Source organism: Lissotriton helveticus, chromosome 2_1, assembly GCF_964261635.1.
Source record: "Lissotriton helveticus chromosome 2_1, aLisHel1.1, whole genome shotgun sequence".
NCBI lineage: Eukaryota > Metazoa > Chordata > Amphibia > Caudata > Salamandridae > Lissotriton > Lissotriton helveticus.
The window spans coordinates 366,427,688-366,452,264 of NC_136059.1; positions in this window are offsets into that span (position 1 = coordinate 366,427,688).

Genomic DNA, 24,577 nt, shown 5'->3' on the forward strand with positions numbered 1-24,577 from the left:
GGGACATGAACATTTTAGATATAATTCCCCCCAAAAAAATCAAAAAAAGTTCAATGTCATCAAAGTAAATAGGTCTGGGACATGAAAATGTTGTCATAAGTTCAAAAAAATCGAAAAAAGTTCAATGTTAACAAACATTGGTCTCAGCCCAGGACTGAATATGCAAAATAAGCAGCAACAGCTTCCAAAAGGAAGTCACTGTTATCATCCGAAAACAATTCAGCCATCCAATCTAATAGCGGGAAAGAACATTCATGCTCTTCAATTACCGGAGCCTCTAGCACCATCATAGGACAACTCGGTGGGTTCTCAATGAAGCTGTGTGCCAAGAAATCTTGCGCCGCTGGCAATATATTCCAACGACCCAGTACTCCATGCATCGCTGCCAAGGCCATAATCCTTTCATCGGAACAAAGCAACTCGTAAGCAACTAAGGGACTCATAGGATGATTAAAATCCACGTCAGGAGAAACCATCTTGAAGAGACACAAATCCAGGGCCCCATCGAAATCGCAGCTCAGGCAATGAAAGACAGGCTGGACACATGTAAAATAGGAATATCGAAACGATAATCCATATGCTGCACTTAAGGTTGCGAGCGGCAGCGTGCCATAGTATTCAAGCATCCTGTTGCAAAACAGTGCCAGGTGGGTCTGCGCGTCTTGAAACACAGGACGGGCATCTATTTTTAACAAAACAAAATATCACCAGAATGCCTGCAGCCAACGCCAGTAAAACGGGAAACCCACCAAACAGGCTTGAAAAGATTGAATGGAAGAAAGCAGGCATGACTCAAAATATCTTTTCAAATGAAGTCACAAGACCACTGCTAACTATTTTAAAAAAATGTGCGAGGCCCGATGTGGAGGACGCGTTAAAGATTGTATGAATCAGTTCACTGCAATGCAATGGTAGGTCAGTATTTAATAAAGCTTGCACCTCTGTGCGGGTGTTGGCTACGTGAAGGACAAATGTTCCACGAGCTGAAGTCAGGGCAACTTCTTTTTGTGACAAAAGGGCTCTTATTCTACTCATTCCATTGAACTCTACCTTCAAGGTTGGAATTCTCGGCCAGATGGAAACATCCGAGTTCCCATGCGGGGGAGGATGCAAAACATTTTTACAGCAAACCACACGTTCACTGACTGTAACAACATAAGTGATGCCTTTTATTAACCCACAACAATCTTCATTATTTAAAAGTAAATAGCTGCCGTTTGCCAGTAATGTGAAAGTTGGGACGATTGCAGGAACGGGAGTACCTTTCAAAACACAGGCTAAATTAGGCTGTTCTTGGTTGCAAGAACCGTTCAATTGGATATGTCTACACATTCATGAGTGATCATGTGTTTCTGTGCACTCCTCACCTTTGAGATAAACTTCCCTCCCTTCTCTGAGGCATCTGTAAGTAAAGGGAGCGACCAGGCTTCATGGAGGTATGAACTACCCAGTGGCTCGTATCTACCAATGGCAAAATATTTCATACAATTTGTAAATTTAAATAAAGCAAACGGTAACATGATTAAACCGTGGATAAGCCACGTCGCAGCCGTGTTCTCTGCCCCAGAGAATGGTAAAGACTCCAACTTTTCAATATGTAACATGGAAAAAGATGCATCTCTCATTGAAAGCAAACGCTGCTTGTCAGTCAAATTAAAAGGGGCAAAGAGAGAGGAGACATTCATGTAATTCCAAGGCACTTTTCCGTCCTTAAGTGTCTGCAGGGTCCATGCTAACTGCATAATGGAACGTAATTGATTCTGACCATGGTATAACACAGACACTTCATCTTGCACAATATCAACAACAGACAATACAATATTATCCAATGTGTAAATGCGGGAAGAAAGCGTGTTAATGCTATTATCTACAACTGCAAGCACTTTCTCCAAGTTAGCTTGATCAATAGCCCTAAGATGGGTAGCCGCCTCAATCTGTGATGTTTTCCAGATTTAATTATAAACCGCATATATCCATCTTTTTGATCTACCACTAGCCGGGCATTTTATAAAATCATTCAAATCAACATCACCTGTCAGTTTAGATAGATGCAGTTTAACCGATGCCAAGGTAGAATGTTGGAGCCAATTCTGACATAATTTGCCTATTGAATAAGTGGTGACAGAATGGTCATCCTCAAAACGGGGATCGGCCCTGATATGTTTGAAGCCATCAGCTAAACCCAGAAAACGATGTTGGCACGAATCAGCACCTCTGTGCCACAACAGCCAACCTTTTGGATCCAAATTGGATATGTTAAAGGACGAGTTATGCAACAGAGTGTGCAATTCCCTAATGGAAAATTTTGTAAAATTACCCCAACCTGAATATTCTTCTAGATCAGGGATGGGAAGGAGTATTAAATTTTTTAGAAGAAGCCAATTCAAAGCATGTCGTTTGATAAATGGTAGAGTTAAAAAATAACATATGATTTGGGATGAGACATGCACGGTGCAAAGCCTCAGTGCCTTGCACCTGCCAACTTTTAGAACCCCAAATTGATTTAAGATCAATTGTCTCCTTCCACAACTCGTAGCTTCCAACAGCTAACTGGTCTAGGAAGGACTTCAAATACAATAACTTAGTATCGGTAAGTCTAACCTTGGACGTGGATTTTTCTGTCGTTTTAAAATAAAATGAAGCGGGATTGGACTGATTAAAGTCAGTAAAATAAGTGTACTTCTTCAAAAATGTACTTCAACTGCCTTGTAAAGGAGCTGGGCAATGCTCCCACTGTGTATAATTTACAGTATTCCTCCTGGAACTAGTCTTGTGTAAGAAGTGGTTGCCAAAATGTTGGAAGCAAAATAAATCACCATAATTAGCAGAATCTAAATATAAATCTTCAGCATCAAACGCAGCATAATATTTCAAATCAGAAAACAATGCCTCCACGGCCTGAACATCCCAGTCATCAGAACGTATGTTTTGTTTCACCACATCCCCCATGTTTACTCTAAGCACATTAGGGACATTAATAACCTCAGTTGGATTTGAAATGTAACCGTATCCCATACAATCCCATCTAGGACAGGCCAAGCAGTGACATTAACAAATGCCAAGTCTCTCTTCAGTCTATGGGCAGAATGTGAGGAGGAAAGGGGTGCCAATGTTCCATTCAGATGTCGAATGCATGTTGTCTCTTCGACATAGTGTCCATTGACGATTCGGAAAAAATAAAACGCAAAACCAATTGACATAAAAAGATAAATTGTAAAAAGTACTAGCCAAACATATGTCCAAGGAGAAATTTAAAAATGTTTTTTAAATAAACTTGTATATACTGCAATCCGAGACGGCTTTCCTGGAGTGTGCGAGACAGTGTCAAATGAAAATCTGGATTCTGTGGCCAAACTTGTTTGCAAATCAGGCATCGACAAGTCAGTTGGGTAAGTGTAGTCAATTTCATCAAGGTTAGTACCAGGTTAGTAAAGGACTGGAAATTGTAGGCATCTCGATGGCCACCTCCGGCTCAGGATTAGAAGCAGTGGCCAAAACAGAATTTCTCACAATCGAAAGACAGGAGACTGCCGGTGTCATACTAAGAAGAATCGGCCACTCTGGGGGCGGAGCTAGCCGGCAACCGAGATGGCTGTCTAAGTCCGGAGCTCCTCCACTCTGAACCACTATCCTTCGATTATCCTGCACATTTTGGTCTATCACCGTGACGTTCTAGCGCCCAGGAGGTACCGTGGTCATCAGGGCCCCATTGGACAAGGAACGATTGGGTTCACGGGCCGGAGGACGGAGATCTGCGGCCCGGTGTGGTGGCGAGAGGCAGGCCTGTGAGACCGCGGCCTCGATTACTGCTGCGGCCGACCCCGGAGCTGTGTTTCCCGGCGCTGTCCACTACGCGACCCCGCGCTGGGAAGCGGGTCGCGTCTCCTCTCCTCAGCGGTGGGGAGTGCTCGATGGAGGGGGGGCCTTCCCTCCTCCCCTGCTCCAGACTCGGACTGGCTGGTGAGCCGGAGCCGGGATCGACTGGTAGAGCGCCTGCATCCTGCGAGGCCTGGTCGTGCTGTGGGACGCCTACCTTGGAGGGACCGATCACGCTGACGCAGGGCTTCTCGAGTGGCTGCCTGCTGGTCTCCGGGTGCGACGGTGTCCGCCCTTGCCCCGATTTCCCTCACGGGGACCAGACTGCATACCGGGCACTGGTGGGTGTCATTCCCCACCCCAGCTGACACCCCATTGAATGCGGTGGTGAGGCTCCTCTGAGGGGGCTGCGTCGTGTGGGCAGGTGTGCTTCTCCACTAAATTTGACGGCCTACACCCCATCTGGAGGCAACTTAGACCTACTCCGCGGTCCGCGGCCGGGTGGACGGTCTTTGCAGGCGGAGTCTGGCGCTCTTTTGAATTACGTGTCTGCGGCAGGTACCTACCTGCTGGCCACGTGGAGTTTGCGGGCGCCTCTCCCTCTCCTGCTGCACTGATTCTCCCCCACGCTGAGCGCCAATACAACTTCTCTGGCCTAGAAGTGACAGGCGGAGAGTACATTGCCTGTGATTCTGTGCAGGGGCCCGGGGAGGCTCCTCTCTACGCCATGGGGTGCCAAGATAGGACACAGCCGAAGCTTTCCTTCACGAAGCAGAGCTCGAAGACGGCAGATGGCGGGGCGGGGGCGTGACTGGTGGGGACACACCGGAGGGGACGCCACAGCAGGACCTGAGGGAGATACTCCTAGCCATGGAGAAGAATCTTCAGGGAGGTATGACGGCTATCGGCACGAAACTGGACGCCTTAACTTACCGCATGGACCGCATGGCGGAACGGCTGGATAAACATGCGGAACGGCTGGATTTGTCAGAATACTGAATTACTGAGGTGGAGGAAACGCACACCACGCTGGAGACAGACAACAGACAGATTAGCCGGGCTATGCAGACACTTCTGGATAAAACTGAGGACTTGGAAGCCCGTTCGCGCCGCTGTAACCTGCGCGTCACGGGCCTTCCGGAGACTACCTCTACGGGTAACATGGAGTTGTTTATGGAAGGCCTACTGAAGAAGCTGCTGGGGGACGTTGTATTCTCCCACATGTTTGTGGTGGAAAGGGCGCATCGATCCTTGGGGCCACGACCCAAACCAGATGCCCCACCGCGACCCATTATAGCCAAACTTTTGAATTATTGCGACCGGGACGTCACGCTCAAATTGGCTAGAGAAAAGCAACCTTTGCAGTATGAGGGATCTACTTTATCTATTTACCCTGACTTTACGGCTCGTGTCCAGGAGGCCCGGAAACAGTTTGCCCCTATGAAGCGCCAGCTGCGAGACATGGGCGCTGACTATGCAATGCTATACCCGGCAAAATTGCAGGAGGGGAAGTCCCTAATCTTTACTGACCCTAAGGCGCTCCTGAAAGACTGGCAACGAGAGAAGCGACGGCCGCGAATGGAGGATGCCGAGCTGGATGGGGGCTCCATGGAGGACCAGGACTGAATGGGACATATTTTGAGGTGATTGCTGTCCGGTTGGGACACCTCAGGTTTGGTCTCTGCTTTCTTTATCCTTTCATGACAGTTGTACCGCCCGGCCTGTGGGGGCCTGACGTCCCGGAGGCTGACGATCCAATTGCCTACTTCCCAGGCATTGTCAGCCCTTGTTTACTGAACTTGAACTTACTAGACCTGAGACCCTTTGTGTTGATGCATCATTTTGGGAGACATGTCTTGGTATGCCATTACAGTTGTTCGACTATTGCTGCCACTATAATATGTGTGAGTATGTGCCCCTGTTTGCTACCTGGTTGTGGTCACGCTAGAGCCCCTTTGGGCGGGACGATACCTTCTGATGTTCTGCTCTTCGATTTGCCCATGTTTGGTTCCCAAATGTGCATGTTGTGGCGATGATGCCACGCTTTCTTCTTTAGGGTTCTGGGGAGGGGGGGTGACGGGGGGGCGGCCTTTTGAGCTGTTGTTGTTCGGTACCCTTCGTCCGCGCTAGCTCGGCTACCTCTGCCCTCGTGTGCTTACCACTATTCCTATGGTTCTTGGGGGGGGGTGGATGTTTTGTGGCTGTAGAGGGTATTTGTGACCGTTGTGGAGCTGAGGGTTGCATGGGGAGGGGAGGAATGCTTGTTGGGGTGGATGGATGAGCGCGGCCTAGTTGGGGTAGGGCAAGCGTGGGTGTGGGGATGGGATGGTTCTGTTTCATAGTCCATTTTGTTGCTTTGCGGTGTGGAGCAGCTGTTGTTTGAGGCATGTGGACTAATTGGTAGGGGTGACGGCGATGGGCACACAATTTCTCAGGTTACTAAACTGTATGTGGTGGATGCGATCTTTTTTACTCCTCTATGGCGGGGGACATGACAGAGGGGGAGGCGACTCCTGACACACTGCGGCTCCTGAAGTGGAACGTGCGAGGCTTGAATAACCACTGCAAGGTCCGTAGGGTTCTCCAGTATCTGGCAAAACACAGGGTAGACATTGCAATTTTGCAGGAAACGCACCTGGCGCCACATAGTCCTATCCTTGGTTACAGAGGGCTTTGTGATAATATCCATGCTGCAGGGTTTACTACTCATGCCCGTGGGGTTCTTACTTGGTTTAATCCTAAGTCCTCCCTTGCTTGGACGCCGGTGACCACTGACAGTGAGGGACGATTCACGATTACGGCCTGTTCTGGTAAGGGTCTGGACATGTGCATTGTGAATACGTATGGCCCCAATTTTGATCTCCCTAGCTTCTACACGACACTGGCTCAGAAGGTTTATGCGTTTGCGGACAGGGTTGTGTTTTGGGGAGGGGATTTCAACCTGACTCTGAACCCGGCGCTGGACAGGTCGGACGGCCCATCCCGGCCGCCTTCGGCCTCTGCACACACACTGACTACACATTTGTCTAACCTCGATCTACTTGATGTCTGGCGTCATAGATTCCCATTGCGGGGAGGATTCACACACTATTCTGCCCCCCATAATATTCACACGCGGAAAGACTACTGGTTTGCATCCTCGGCTTGCCTGCTGGACGTACGATCCAGTGATATTCTCCCGCGGACCTACTCGGATCACTCGCCTATATTGCTCTCCTGCTCGGTGCCAGTGAGACGGATACTGCCTTTTTCCTGGCACTTCTCCCCTTATTCATTACTCGACCCTCTCTTCAAGGAGGAACTCTTTACGGCCCTGGAGACTTATTTTGAGGCCAATGTGGGCTCTGTTGACTCGTTCCAGTCAGTTTGGGAAGCGTTTAAGCTTTATGCCAGAGAAGTTAATATCTCCAAGCATGGAGGTGTGTTAAAGTCGATCAGGGGCCGCCTTGATCTTTTGGAGCGGAAGCTTCGAGATCAGGAAGAGCTGCGCTTACGCTCTGGCGGTGTCTCGGTTGACCGGGATATTGCTAGGGTTCTTCGGGAGTACAATGACGAGGCGGATCTGGAGATTAAACACTTAGGGAAATATGCTATTGCCAGGACTTACTGCGAGGGTGAGCGACCGTGTGCGGTGCTGGCCCGCTTGGCTAAGGGGGGCAGGGAGCACTCTTCTATGCCGATAATGACATTTGGTGACGCCGGGCTCCCTCTTACGAACGATGAAATAACTGCACGCGTTAGGGACTACTACTAGGTTCTGTACGCCTCGAGGGGCCCCGCTCCGGAGGAAGGGATAGTAGACTACCTGTCACACATAGAGCTCCCGTGGCTCTCCGATATGGACCATAGGTTTTTGGCTCGTCCCTTTGAGAGAGAGGAGGTGGTGTTGGCACTGTCCTCCATGAGGGGCGGGAGCTCCACGGGCAGTGATGGCCTCACGGTGGCTTTCTACAAGGCCTTTTCCGAATTGCTGCTTCCCCACATGCTGAGCCTGTTCGATGATATGGCCAATTTAGGCTCCATGCCGCTCTCCATGCGTGAGGCTGTAATCGTGGCTATTCTCAAACCGGGCAAGGACCCTAATGACTGTGCCTCGTATCGCCCACTCTCCCTGATGAACGTAGATGCGAAGATATTTGCTAAAGTGCTCTCTAACCGCTTATACCCTCTGGTCACGACACTGGTGGCCCCAGAGCAGTCTGGTTTTGTCCCTACGCGCAATCTTGTTTATAACATCCGAACGGTCTTCGCTGCGTTTCAGCATACCCGCCCGGAGGTACCAGCTGTTGCCGTATTTTTAGATATGGAAAAGGCTTTCGATTCTGTAGAGTGGACTTTTATGCATCATGTTCTTCGCAGGATGGGTGTTGGCCTTCTCTTCCTGCAGTTGTTATCGGTCCTGTACTTCAAGCCGAGGGCCCGGATCCGTATTGGCCCCCTGACCTCTGAGCCCATTGAGGTGGGCAGGGGCACGAGGCAGGGTTGCCCGCTCTCCCCGATGCTTTATGCTTTGGTGGCTGAGCCCCTTGCTTGTGCCCTTCGCGAATACCATGCTCATTGGGGCATCCGCTTCCCTACGTACATGCTTGTTGTCTCTACTTATGCGGACAATAAGCTTCTTTATGTACGCGACCCCGAGACTCATCTTTCCCCGGTATTGCGGGAGGTAGTCCGGTTTGGTGCCCATTCTGGCATCCGGGTGAACTGGACGAAGTGGCTCATGTTTCCGCTTACAGCGGCCACGGTGCAGTTTGAACCTGAGTTTCCGCTGCAGTGGACTACTGAGGCGGTCCGATATCTTGGCATCCGGCTTCATACTGATTTGGAGAAAATTATGGCTGCGCGGTTTCGAAGTTGGAGGATGATGTAGACAGATGGATTTCTCTCCCACTGTCTCTTTTGGGACGCATCGCGTTAATGAAGATGGTGGTGCTCCCACGTTTTCTTTTCCTGTTCAACACTATTCCTATGGTACTTTCTGTCCAGTTTTTCGGCAGGCTCCAATCGCTGCTGGTACTACTTGCTTGGGCGGGTAAACAACCTAGGGTTGCTTGGCATATTCTAATACAACCATATGCGGCGGGCGGGCTCAACGCCCCTGATTTGGAGCTCTACAACAGTGCGGCCCAGTCCGCTCATGCTTATGCGTGAATCCACGGTTCACAGGATGCCCCTTACGTCCGTATCGAACGGATAGTCGCGGACCCAACCCCCCTGTCGGCCCTGTTAATGCAGGCTAAGGATCGACGTACAGGCCTGGTTGATTCTTTACTACCGGTCACCCACGCCTGGCACTATATGGCGAACGCCCAAGCGTGTTCGCTCCTGTACTCCCCCAGCGCGAATCTTGAGTGGTGCTACTGGCTGAGTCCCTGTAGGGAAAAGGGAGTGATTCTGGCACTGAGAAGAATTGGCATTCACACCATGGGAGACATGTTCTTGGGTGGCACTGTGCGGACGTGGGACGAGGTGACTGACGCACTGGAGGACCCCCCCTTGATGGCGCACTTCCAGTTTCATAGGGTGCGCAGTGCTCTGCGGGACCTTCTTGGGTCAGATCTGACGGAACCTGTGACGGTGATTACTTTTGATTATGTGGTCACAGCTAAATCCCCTCAGAGATTCGTTTCCACTCTCTATCGCATAGCCCAGGCGGAGCTTTATGCGGATTATACCAAGCCTCGTCTGGCCTGGCAACATGATTTGGGCACTGATATGACTGACGACCTCTGGAGCTATTGCTGCGCCAGCGTCCGTAAAATCTCCCTTAATGGTCGCCATAGGCTCACGCATTTTAAATTCCTGAACAGGACCTACTACACGCCGGAGAGGCTCCATAGATATGGACTCCGTGAAACCCCCGGAGTGTGAGAGGTGCAGGGCCCCCCAGGCGGATTTTCTTCATGCTGCATGGTCGTGTACCACGGTCTTTTCTTTTTGGCAATAGTTTTTTGTTGAAATTAATAAAATGGTGCAATTGACACTGGCACAGGAACCTTTATTAGCTCTCCTGGGCTACTCCAGACCCTTGCGCTCCTCCCAGCGACGTATTGTGGATCTGGCGCTCCTGATGGCCAAGCGTTGTATTGCCAGGGCCTGGATGAGAGGCCCCCCGCCTACTGTACGAGTGTGGAAGAGAGAGCTGATTTATTGCTGTACTCAGACTGAGCTGTATAGCGATCTGATGCCCCCCAAGAATAGACCTAAGAATTACTGGCCTGCGGTGTTGGAGGGTGCGGGCCATGTGGATGTGCCAGCTGATACTGCTGTGGCCCCTGACGAGGAACGGATTGTTCAGTGGGGGAGGCTCCTGATGCTGACACTGACGCACTTCTGGAGGCTGTATCACTTATGTAGGGAGTTCTTGGCTGCAAGGGGGGTGTGTTGCTGTGGGGTTGGCCTGCGCTTGCTGACACTTTTCCCCTTTCTTTCTGTCTGACCTGCTGCAATTGTTGTATTGTACTTTCTCCACTAAATGCTTTTGCCATCTGCGACATCATATGCTGTTTGCCCTGCTGTTTGACTGCCCACATGCCTGTGATATTGTTTGTGTTCTTGTTTTCTTGGTTATATGAAAATGCAAAGTTCAACTGGAAACGCTATGGCATCTTTGTCTATCATGTACAGTGGCTACTCTGGATGCCTTATTTTGCATTGCCGTCGGACCCCCGGGATGTCGGATGATGGACTGTGTTTTAATTGGAGGCTGCTCTTCTTGATAAACGCTGCCAGCCCCAGGGTTGTAGGCACGCAGCTGTGGTACATGTGCAATATTCAATAAAGCCTTTTGAACTCAAAAAAAAAAAAGAATCGGCCACTCTGTGTATCTTGACATTGTCAAATGAGATAAACCTGTTTTCCTTACAACATGGAAGTGGTGGTAAAATGACTGTTCTTGTGCCCTTCACACCAAGCACAGGAACCGGAGCTCGGTAGGAGGGACCAAATTCTTTCTTGTTCTCGATCTTCTCCCGAACCAGTTCTCCAACTTGGGGTAGCCAGCCAACTACCGGGATCTGCAACGCATCATCTGAAGTGGAGGGCAAATGTTCCTTTGCAAGACTGTCTCTTGTCTTTTGTAGAGTCTGTAAAACATTGCAATGTTCATCTACGTCAAAGGAGGCAGCGCTAGCCACCGAGTCTAGACCGTCAAGGTCCGGTACATACATCTTGATACCAAAAAGCATTTCGTATGGGGTCCGCCCACCCAGAGACCTTCTAGGGAGATTATTAAGAGCACGCTGCACGCCATTGAGATGGGCCAGCCAGTTCCTGCCAGTGCCTATAACTCGAGCTGTCAAAGATTGCTTTAAGTCACGGTTCCTTCGCTCCACTACACTATTACCCTCAGGTCTGTATGGAGACAAAAACTTGACTTGGACCCCCATCAAAATCATGGCATCCTTATACACCTTAGAGGCGAAAGCCGGACCCTGATCCGAATGGAAGGTACAACAGGCAAAAATCCCTACAAAGACGCGCAAATCTCTTATGACAGTCTGTGAATCAGCGCTGCGGAGGGGCCAGACCCAAACAAAGCGTGTGCATGAATCAACTAAGATGTACTTATATGCAGTATCAGAAGAAAAAGGACCGCAGTGATCCAAATAAACGCATCCTAGTAGCTTACAGGACTGAGCTTCATGCCGCCCTGTCCTGCAGGAAGCGCCGCACCACCCGGGGCCCCGCCCGGAAGATTACGGGTTATGTATTGTACCAACGATCGAATAACGCTAATTGAGGCCACATGTAGTCGTCTTAACTCAACCACAGAACACGTGCCGTGTTGAGGATGAGGAGTAAATCCAGCCAAAACAGGCCAATTTGCGCCCGGAATAGACAAAGGAACTAACCCCGGAGCTGTTAAAGAGTGGGGGAGGGCGCCACCAAACAAAACGCGGTGCTGCCAAGTATCTACAGGTACTTCCTGTGCCCTATACGGAGTATATTCATTTGGCACAGGAGTGGGAGTGTAAGTGTGGAACACACATGAAGTTCCGTCCACAGATGGGAATGTCACCCACAAGTAAAAGATTTCGTAAGGGTAAGCTACCTCTGCACTCACCACCATTATCACGGCCATGCCATCCACGGGAACATTATACTGCAGCAAATGGTTGTGCACCGCAATGCGACTATGCTGCGGAATGTCCACCGCGGCCATAACTACACAGAAAGTTGAAAGGACAAAGTAAACTTTGTAGCACAACTGGGTTGTAATGCAAGGAAACCGTTTAGAAAGATTCAAGCTTGAAAAGACCTATTACAAAAATAGGTAAGTTTTTCCGACACCACCGTTTTCCGGAAACGACAGTGAAGGGGTTAAGGATCGAAAGATGTACTACTCAAGTGTCATGTAATAAGACCACCGAAAACGTTGGGTGCCATGTCGCAGGGATCCTGTTCTCCTACAGAACTGTGTATAGAGACTTGGAACCTCAGTGAGTTAGGGTGTGCCAAAACTCACCTTAGTACCCAAAATCCCCTACCTGACTAGCTACAGTGTCTCATTGGTCATTACAAACTCCCAATACTTAGACAAACCAGAACATGGACTTAGATTACCTCAGGTAACATGGGACACATGAACACTCTTGCGTTATACAATCGTTTCAATTCAAAACAAGGAGTAAATGAGGACGCAAGCATATTTGAAATGTTTATTTACTAATTCAGGGTTCCCAAGCGCAGTATCTTAGATAATACCAGCAAACATATTATAAGAAGCAAAGTAATCAGCATAGTTACTAGTCATAGAATGCAAAAGGTGACAACATGCTAAAATGCTGAAATGAATCGGTTTTAACAACACCTAATTCTCATCCTCCCTAACTAGCATATTATATTATATATAAGAAGGTCTCATTGGGTTTTAGCAGGGCGGCCCCATACCTCAAGATCCTAGTGGTAAGGGATCACATCATCTTCCACCGGGGAACATCGTTTACGACGCGGTTTTTACACCGCAGTGCCTTTACCCCGCAGCTATTACAACGCAAGTTGTTACTACGACTTGCACTGGATGGCGCTGTGGGATAAGGAATCTTGCAATTTTATATTCCAACACCTTCCCTACTGTTACGGGGACTGGTGTTGGAATATAAAATTATAAGATTCCTAAATCCACGCCCTCCAACGCAAGTTGTTGTAACGACTTGCGTTGTAAGACTTGCGTGGTAAAGGCATGCGTTGTTACAACATGCGTTGTAACAACGTACATCCTCTTCCACCAGCTCTCTGCATGCGAAGCACCATCAAGTGTGTTTTGGTGCACTGCGTGAAGCAATATAAAACATGCCTAAAGCCAGAATTTGGCTGCCGCTGCATGTATGTTATGTGTAGGAAGGTGCGAAGATCAGACCTCAAAACAAACACTGTGTCGAGTTATCCTTGAAGGCTTCAGCACTCACTGTACAGACACAGCTCACTAAGCAAAGTTGATATCAGAGTAATAACATATTATTCTCGTGTGAATCAAAACGCTCTACTAGGCTCAAAGCTAAAACAACAGTTATGCGTCATGTGCAAAAGCAGCAGAAAGGAAAAATGGCGTTTAAACTTCTAATAAGCTCATACTAACTTAACACAGCATATAGGCAAAGCGTATCTATATGACAATATCAAAAGGTGTCAAAATATTAGTATATTCTATTTTTTCCTTGATGACTTATAAAGTATTTTGTTGTGGAGTCCCTCACTCAAACCACCCCCTTTCCTCCGCAGCTCCTCAGTTCTATCAGCAACCCCCCTCACTAATTTTACATAGTACTTTAATCAATCCATGAAGATCTCAACTAAACCTTGTTTTCAGATATGGTTACACCTCTAATGGAAGCTCACCAAGTCCCTCTTTGGTCTGGTCCCAGCGGCAGACATAATGTATCCCAAATATTAAATTTCTTCAACCAAAGAAAATAATAATAATAATTCCCACTTTGTCTCGCCACTACATTAACATCAAGTTGTGCTTTTGATATTTTTTCAAAAACTTAGCACGTCATCCTGAAAGAACATAATTTAGTCGATCATCCCAAAACCTGTGATCATCCTCTAAAATACTTGTACTCCTGAGGCAAAACCAAAAGTCAACTTAGTAAATTGCAAACTACCTTAGGCATGATGAAAGCTGCCAGAAATTTGAATTCAGGGAGCAGCTTGGTCTGGTGATGAGCACTCCTCAAGTCTAGCTTAGAGAAGTACTATACACCATCTAACAACAATATCATCTCATTAATATTGGGCAAAGAAAAGCTGCACATCGCAATAGTCCTATTCAGACATCGTAGATTGACAGAGAATCTTAACTTGGCATTTGATTTTGTTATAATGATGACAAGAGATAGCCACTCTGCTGCTTTCACTGATTTCATCCCTCCTTCCTTCTTCATCTACTTTAACACCCCCTTTTTTGTACTGTAATTGTTTATTGAAACAGAGAAATGCAACATATGCACACCTTGAATACGGCAAACAGACATAATATCGACTACAAAATATCGAATGGACATAATATCGAGTCCAAAATATAGGCTGGACAAAATATCGAATGGACAGAATATAGACATCAAAAATATCGTTTTGAAGGTAAGTAATGTAATATCGAATGTTAAAAATATAGAAATTTAAAATATCGAAGTATATAATATAGGTTATTAAAATTATCGAATTTTTTATAATATTGAATTTTTTATAGTGTTTGTTATGTTATATATTTGTGAAAAGTGTGTATTTATGTTATAATAAATTTTAATTAATTAATTTTGTTATTTTAATATTTGCGTAATTTAATTCTGTAGCGGGTTGTGGGTTTATAGGGGAATAGGGTGGGAAGTAATTTAATTATAATTAATTAAATATGTAAATTTATATAATGGTATTCAATTTTAATTAATGGTTAATTAAATTATATTTGGTAATTAATTACATTTTAATTGACAATTAATGTTAATAAATTGATAAATTGCTAATTATGTTAATTTTACAAATTTATTTTCTGTAGCGGGTTGTGGATTTATAGGGGAATTGGGTGGGAAGTAATTTATTTATAATTAATTAAATATGTAAAAAATGTATTGGAATTTTTTTTGAAATAATTGTTAATTAAATGTTTATGGGTAATTAATTATTTATTAATTGCCAATTAATTTTATTTAATTGATTAATTGCTAATTATGTTAATTTTAATAATGTATTTCCTGTAGCGGGTTGTGAGTTTATAGGGGAATAGGGTGGGAAGTAATTTAATCATAATTATTTAAATAATTCAATTTATTTAATTGTATTTAATTTGAAATAATTGTTTAATAATTTTTCATTGTTAATTAATTAATTGTTAATTTGTAATTAATTTGAATAGGTAACTAATAGTAACAATTAATTGTAACTTGTAATTTTAATTGGTTAATTATTATATTATATTAAATTGGTAATTACTTATAATTAATTTTTGATAGATATTAATTTATATGTTTTTTACATAATATAAGAAGTATTTACTTTCCCTACTGTTGCACTCTCTGAAGTGCGAATTGTAATTTTTACCCCTACGCTATCCAACGCTTTCCCTACTGTTGCACTCTTTGGAGTGGGAATAGTAATTTTAACCCCTACGCAATCCAATGTTTTCCCTACTGTTGCACTCTTTGGAGTGGGAATAGTAATTTTAACCCCTAAGCTATCCAACACTTTCCCTACTGTTGCACTCTTTGGAGTGGGAATAGTAATTTTTACCCCTACGCTATCCAACGTTTTCCCTACTGTAGCACTCATCGGAGTGGGAATATTAATTTTTACCCCTACGCTATCCAACGCTTTCCCTACTGTTGCACCCACTGGAGTGGCAATAGTAATTGTTACCTCTACGCTATCCAACGCTCTCCCTACTGTAGCACTCACTGGAGTGGGAATATTAATTCTTACCCCTACGCTATCCAACAGTTTCCCTACTGTTGCACCCACTGGAGTGGGAATAGTAATTTTTACCCCTACGCTATCCAACCCTTTCCCTACTGATGCACTCACTGGAGAGGGAATATTAATTTTTACCCCTACGCTATCCAACGTTTTCCCTACTGTTGCACTCTTTGGAGTGGGAATAGTAATTTTTACCTCTACGCTATCCAACGCTTTCCCTACTGTTGCACTCACTGGAGTGGGAATAGTAATTTTAACCCCTACGCTATCCAACGTTTTCCCTACTGTTGCACCCACTGGAGTGGGAATAGTAATTTTTACCTCTACGCTATCCAACGCTTTCCCTACTGTTGCACTCTTTGGAGTGGGAATAGTAATTTTTACCCCTACGCTATCCAACATAACATAAGGGCACCATAAGTCTTTGCACCATCAGACAAGCAAATACCGATTAGGTTGAGCGAGTATAAGGTGCAGAAAAGCAGAAAATCTGAAAATAAATCCTTGAAAAGGGTTGGATGTAGAGAGGAGGGGAGAAAAGCAGCATAGATGTAAGTTTATCTTGTAGAAGGGAGGAGGGGCAGGGAGCATGGGGAGGAGCTGGGGGTGAAGGGAAGGGACAGGCGGGCATAACCACAGCAGGGCAGAGTGGGGTAGTGGAGTAAGAGAAAAAGAGAAAAAAAAGGGGTATCGGGAGCAGCAAGGCGGAAGAAGGAAAGGAGATGGAAGAAGGGCCTGGAGGGGTAAGAGATCCACAGGGTAATGAAGGAGAAGACATCCACCAGTGGAGAAGAAGGCGGCATTCTGACAGCAAGTGTTGTAGCACACAACCACAGACATCAGCTCTCCCTCAGGAAAGAAGACCAGATGAGACGAAAACTTTCAGCCCTGTCCAGCAAATTGAAAATTATTCTTTCACAGGAGGAAGCTTTATACACACCTGTGAGCCATTTCCTGTGTGTCTGCAGCTGCGGGGGTTGTGAGTGATGCAGGATGCAGATCACTGCTGCCGTCAGGGTGGTGGTGAGCAACCGAAGGGCATGATGGGGTATTTGGGGATAGTCTGCCAGGTCATGGAGTAGGACTAGCGGGCATGACAACAGAACAGGAATGGCCAGCTTCATTGGTCACCCCAAATAAAAGACTTTAGGCCTTTATCAATCTGCCGCAGGGTCTTAAGGGGTGTAAACAAAGGGAGCATGCTCAGAACATAGGTAAACTGTGAGAGATTCACTATCTTCACTGCCTGTGACCTACCCACAATGACAGATTCAAGTGGTTCCAGTTCTCAAAGTCTAGCCATATCCACTCTAATAGTGGGTCCAGGTTATGTGCTACCATGAGCTCCAATCCCCTGTTGACATAGATACCCAAATACTTAATACAGGAGGCCCGCCACAGGAACCAAACCCATTGATAGCGGTGTTGGTGGTTACCCTCGAGAGCAGCAAGGCCTTGTTCTTCCCCTACGTAACCTTATAACCAGAAATGCCCTTAAAGGCATTGCTTGTCTCCAGCAACACAGGTAGGGAAATGGCAGTGCTGACAGAGTGAGGTGTATCAAGGTCCCTCTGGCGTGGAGATGCCTACCATCTGTGCCTCTCAGTTAGGCAGGGTGGGTGGACTGAATCAAGAAAGGTAACAACCCGTCCCATGTCCAGGACCATTTCAGAGGAGTAGAGAGTCCAGTGATAGGAAGTTAATGTGTCCACTATGTCTTGCAATAAGCTAACAAAACCCCTGGAGTCGGTGGTGATATCAGGGATAGCCATTCCTGTTTCCCATAGCTGTAGCAGCTCTGCCAGGAGCCTAACCAGCTTCTCTCCCTGCTTGTAGTGCCTGTACCTCAGTTTCTAGAGTGCACACTCTGCTTTGGAAATTATGAGAGTATTGACTTGCATCCAATTGTTACCACGCCTGCCTTTGTGTGTTAGAAATGGCTCCATCCATAAACAGCTGGCCCCTGATGATCAGTTGAAACGCCGCCCACAGGGTCAGAGCTGAGTCAACCGCCCACTTGTTATGCTCCGGGTATGTGCAAATGTGGGACTTAAATTGTTCCTTACCCATGAGCTGGGTGTAGCAGGATATGTTGAAGCACAAAGACTTGCAAATCTGCCTTGGATGGCAGCGTCGCTCATGAGAGGGAACACGGGCTGTGTACCCAAGAAGGAGTCCAACCTCAATTGGGTACTGTGTATTGGGGAAATATATGTGTATTCCTTATCTGTGGGGTGCAAGAGGCGGCACGCGTTCAGGAGGTCGTGGTCCTCCCTAATATCTTGGGAGAGACTCCAGTCCACCTTATTGAACTTCCTGACTGGGCCAGTGCAGGCCATGATCGCATCCCAAGCCAGGTTCTGGTGGGCCACCTACCCACTGGCCAGCGGCAAGGGGCAGCAGCTGTGGATCTCCTTGGCCACCCAGTCTGGCCAAAGCATTTTCCACCTCTGCCCTAGTGAAGTGCTTCTCATGGAGCAGGGCTATATTGACATGCTTAGAGTTGGAGGTACGTGAGAACCTTTTTACATTTGTTACAGTGTGAAAGGCTGTGCACATTCAAAGAGATGATGTTTAGCACTTCTCGTCAGGGCATCTTAAGAGTGTGGGCTAAAGGGGAACAGGGATGTAAGAAGAGTGGATGGAGGCCGACAGAACTCACCAAGCACAGCGTGTATGGTCTCCTCGAAGCTGGGCAGGGGAGGGGATTACCCACGGATCCAGGTAAAGGGTCCAAGGGAGGTGGAGTAGGTGGATTAGGCGAACAAGGAGGGCAGGAAGGATGCAGAACAGAAAGAAACCGAAATATCAAAAGGCAAAGTAGAAGGGGAAGAAGAGAAGGAAGAAGAAGGGTAAGAAAAAGGGGCCACAACAAAAAAAGCTACTAGAACTGGTGAAACTCTCTTGTACTCAAGTCAATATAACATAAAACTGTATTCTGATCCGGGGGGAGAGGGGAATGTGACCAGTGGTGATCCCGGAGAGTATACCGAGTGGAGGTGGCTATGAGTGGGTGGGTGAAGCTTGGCGAGCGGAGGAGAGGAAAGGGGGGTCAGGTGGCTGGGGGTTCACTGATAGAATATCGATGCCCAAAATATCCCCATACACAAATATTGAGCCATAAATATCGATGTCTAAGATATCAACATCCTATATTTATAAGGGTAAGTATAAAAATATTGAGAAAAAAAATATTAATTAAAAAAATATAGATGTGCACAATATCGATTCTATTTATAAATATATAAAATAATGTTAAATATATTAAATAAAATAACATTTTACAAAATTATTTGGATTTAATATACAGTTTAACAAATATAAAAAAACACATTTAATTTAAAAAACATACAAACATACACATATAAAATGTTATATATATTTACTTTAAAACAATTAATAAACTATTAATTTAAATTTATTTTTACATTTTATCAATATATAAAAATGTACAAATAAATATATATATATATATACATACACCTATCACATAAAATCTAATAAAAACTAACATTATATTATAAATTAAAACATTAAAATATTTAATAGTCTTTAAACTTAAATTGTGCACTCCAAATGAGTGCAACAGTAGGGAAAGTGTTGGAAAGCCAATGGGTAACACTTAACATTCTCACTCCAGTGAGTACAACAGTAGGGAAAATGTTGTATAGCAGAGGAGCAAAAATTACTATTCCCACTGCAGTGAGTGCAACAATGGGGAAAGTGTTGGATAGCGGAGAGGTAACATTTACTATTCCCACTCCAGTGAGTGCAACAGCAGGGAAAATGTTGAATAGCGCAGGGGTAAAACTTACTATTCACACTCCAGTGAGTGCAATCGTAGGGAAAATGTTGGATAACGGAGGGGTAAAAAATACTCTTCCCACTCCAGTGAGTGCAACAGTAGGGAAAGAGCAGGATAGTGGAGGAGTAAAAATTACTATTCCCCTTCCAGTGAGTGCAACAGTAGGGAAAGTGTTGGATAGCAGAGGGGTAAAATGTAATCTTCCCATCGGAGTCAGTTCAAAATTAAAAACAAACAAAATATCAACTACAAAACAAAAGATTTGAAAAACAAAAAAAGAAAACATATATAAAACTATTAAAAATGTACAAAAGATAGAAACATATTATAATGTTAAAAAAATATTACAAATACCTAGAAAAAATATTTAAATAATTTACAAACAAACAACTATTTTTAATACAAATTATTTATAATCAAAAACATTAATTATTACATAAATGTAATATTGTTTTACTTCCTACCCTATAATACCACTCAATTGTCCACACACATCTAAATTAAGAAACAAATGTACCTCCATAATTAACATAATTAATTATTAATTAACTAAATATTATTAATTAAAAAACAAATTTAAACAGACAGAAATTAATTTACTCCTCAAACGTTCCCCTATAAAACCAAAACGCACACATAAAATAAAAATAAACAATGAACATAAATATTTATGAATTGATGAATTAATATTAATAATCAACTAATTATTAATTAATTAAACATAAATTACTTTCCACCCTCTACCCCAAAAAAACACCACAAGCCACACCTAAAAATCATTACACAATTCCCACAACTAATTTTACATTAATAAATTAATATATATTGAAAACTATTTATTAATTAATTGAATTTATTTTACTCCCCACCCTTTAACACTATGAACCCCGAAACTCACATCTTAAATTAATTAAACAATTGACATATTTAAATTGTAATTATTCAATTAGCATTATTTAACAAATAATAATTAATTATAAATACATTACTTCCCACCCCCCTATAAACACCTCCACCGCTCCTAAAAAAAACAACACAATTAACATAATTAATTACCAATTAATAAATTAATATTAATTAACAAGCAATTAATAAATAATTATTAATACATTAATGCCCACAATTATCACTATAAAATATGAATACATATTAATAAATAAGAAATAAATTACTTCCCACCCTATTCCCCTATAACTCCACAACCCACTCCTACAAAAATGACACAATTAACATAATTACCAATGAATGAATGAATTAATAATAATAAACAACCAATTAATAATTAATACTACATAATTCCCACAATTAACACTATAACATGTAGATTAAATAAATATGAATAAATAAAAAATATGAATACATTTATATAACTAGAAATACTTCCCACCCTATTCCCCTATAAACCCACAACCCGCTCCTAAAAAAATGACACAATTATCATAATTGTCAAAAAAACAAGCCTGGATTTCCAGTGATCATTGATACCTCTGATGTTCCAGGTAGTAAAGGTTACCTCGGCCATACTAATGGGTTGCGAAAAGTGTAAATGTACTGTTGGTGTTGTGTTGACCTCTGTCCAAGGGGAGGACTCCTCTGCCTATTGTGTTGTAGTCGGTTATTGCAATGGATGTCACCTACTGAACATACTGAACATTTAGAAGGAACATAAACCCATAACAGAAGGGTGAATTCCCAGCCCCTGTCTACAGTTACCCTAACCCTCGCACCTCCCACTCCAACCCCATTCAGGTTGAGAAACTTTCCCCCACCACCCCCAAGCAACAAAAAGAGGAGGAACAGGTAACAAGTGGGATTCATCCCAAGTGGGAGCGAGGGCTCAGTCGGACCTTCCCCCGCCTGAGGACAGGGTGACCGGGCAAGAGTGTACGATAACAGCTATAGGCCCAATAGACACATTCTAGTTCACCTGTGAATGCAGTGAAATATCAGTTTAGCAGGGAACAAGTAACATCAGGCAAAAAGATACATCCCAGTGTTCAGTGACAGCAAAGACAGTAGAAGAAAGGAGGCTAATCATTGTCACCAAGATGGTTATTCTCACGCCCCGGTGATAAAGAGCGTGGGCGGTCTTTGTTCAGGTGTTTGGCAAAGGATGTGGCTGCCTTGGGGTACATGAAATAGCCCTCTGTATCAATGAGCAAAATCCGGGTACAGGAGGGCATATGTGATGTTGAGTTGCTGCAACAGCTACTTAGCTGGTAGGAAGTCTCTTATGGCAGTTTGGACACGGAGGGTGAAGCCTGTATAGAAAGCTAGGGTGTTGCCCTGATGCCGTACTTCCTTCATCTCTCTCGCCCTCCTAAGGATGACATTGCGGTCGCGATAATTTAGGATGCGGGCAATAATTTGTCTTGCTGTAGCCCCAGGAGGAGGCAGAGATCCCAGCTGGTGATGGTCTTGCGCAACTATGAAGCATTCAGATAATGATGGGCCAAAGAGTTCATGCAGCAGTGTTTGTAGGTAATCCTCCACCCTCCCCATTGCCGTAGTCTCCGGAATGCCCGTGATGCGCAGGTTGTTCCAACAGGATCCTGCGTCTAGATCTTCATATTTGGCGCGTATGAAGTCCAGGACCTTATCAATTTTGAGCAGTTTCTGTTGTGTTTCGGCAATGGAGTCATCGCATCGGAATCAGACACTCGGGCTTCCAACTGCATGATTTAATTGTCGTGGGAGTCGACGCATTGTTTAACCTGGTCTCGGCGCAGTGCCAGGTGACCAATTTTAGAGTCAATGGTCTAAAGGCTGTTTTTGACTTCCATAAGTAATGATTTAATATCATCATCCTGAACAGTAGGAGCCTCTGTTTGAGTAGTATGATCGCCTGCATCTTGCTGTGCGTCACCGTCAATGCCTTTGTACCTGCCCTTGTCGTAGCAGACCTCAGCCAGGCCCGCTAGTGCAAGGGGTCCGCCCTTCTGTGCACAAAAGTCCGCAGACTCCAAAGGAAAAAGTTGGCACGCAAACTGGAAATACAAAACATAACATTTATTACACCTCATGAGGTGGTGCTAAAATTCAACCAGTACCCTTCGGCACTGCGAGAAGTAGCACAAAGGGCTACCGAACACATGGTTTATTTATACCCACACAGGGGCTCAAAAGAAGGCGGTACAAAGCATAAGAGCACAATTTATGTCCATACATGGTAATATCGAGAGGCATAATCGATCAGTGGTTGGAGCTATCAGTCTTAGGGGTCTCGGCTAACACATTCCAATCTAAGGCTAACCATTAACTGATGTAGACCCTAACGGTCAGCGGAGAACACAAAGGAGCTATTAATAGCTTGTTGCCGGGCAGTTTAGAGGCCATGAGCAGAAAAGTAGGACAACGCACATGGTCGACACGAGGTAGCATGTGGCAGACAAAATGGCTGCCATAACACATGTCAAGATAACGGAAAACCTAGATGTCTTTTGCTGACTCTCAACTTAATCGCCGTTTTATATACAACACCCTTGAAGTTTAATTTAGGCTGTTTCAGTTCAGTTTTCCCCATTTCGAGCAAAGGCCAGAAGCCCGGTTCAGGGGTGGCCCAGGTGGCGTGCCCGGTTGAGTTCGCAACCTCAAGGTTCTAGTGGGGGGCCCAAGGAGAGGCAGGGAACGCCACGTATTCAGCTTCACCAGCAGCCACGCAGACCAATGGGAACTCCAGGCGCACCTGCCAACAGGCCCAGCACCGCAGCCAAAGGCTACAGGGACAGTCAATTATTGTGTGTGCTGAAGGGCGATCTTCTTCACAGGTAATGTCCTCACTTCAAATCGTGGGGATCCCCCAGCATGCACGCTCTCATGCAGTCGAAAGCTCCAGGATGCCACGCAGCCCTCAGGCCTTAGCGCATGCGGCGGCCGGCAGTGTTTTTATGCTCGTGTTTGGCTCCATGGTTCCCTTCTACATCTCCAGTGCATATTCGGCAGTGCCCTGTCTCAGGGCAGGACTGGAAGAAAATATTTCTGGGCCGAGGCAGAGCCTGGCATAGGCCCTGGGAGCTTATAGGACCAAAGTTTAACAGAGCCGGAGAGCTAATGGGCAGTCCACTGCATGCCAAATTAATTAAGGGGACAAAAATGGTAGTGCCTCTCTCTGTATACGGGCCTCAGGCATCCTCCTCCATCGTTTCTGGGGTGCTACCCTAGCACACAGCCCCCCTAGGGGATTCAGGCAGGCAGAGCAGCCCAACCCAGGACTGCACCACAGGAAGCTGAACCGTCCACAGCAGGCAGGTAGCAGATGTCTCTGGCGGAATTCCTTGAGGATTCAAAGTGACATCACCCCGGCCCAGGGACTCCGCCGTCAGGCAGCACAGCAATCTCACTTTTGGGGAGGGTCACAGGGAGTCACAGAACAGGGCACAGAACAGGGTGGCCGGGGGAGTCATTCAGTCTGGCGGCCCACACCCCTCAGCTGCAGCGATGCCAAGTCCAGGCCTGCCCAGCCACTCATAGCCATGCTCACCTCACTCAGGCAGGGCCCGCCATCTTCATTCAGGGTCTCGTAATCGAAGGCCACCCAGTGGCGAGTTCTTCTCCCAGCTCAGGTAGCACAGATAAATTCAGTGTCGGTCAGCGAGAACCGCACCTCAGTCGTCACCGCCACACGCCGCTAATTCAGCCTCCACAGCATCGCGGTCCACTGGGCCAGGCCCGTTTTGCAGCAGGCCACGCCCCTCGGCCATCCCTCCGGGGCAGCTCTGCATCTCGCAGGTGGATCGTAGCAGGCAGCAGAGTGTCCCGCATCACAGGCTAATGTTTCAGGCCATTTTGGCGGGCCTAAAAGCAGGATATTAACGGATCGTTCTCGTCCGGTTGGCAGAGCTCATTCAAGGTGCAGCCATCTTGCCGCCAGAGAAACCACGCCCCCATATTATGAATCTTTAAAGTGCTGCTTATATATCTTTTCCTTTTGTTGTGCTGCTACATGTGGAAAGAGTGGTTAAAATAAATGTTCAATGCAATGTGTCTCTACCAGGGCACAAGTCCTAAAAATCAGGTTAGGAGGTATGCAAGTGAAATCATGAC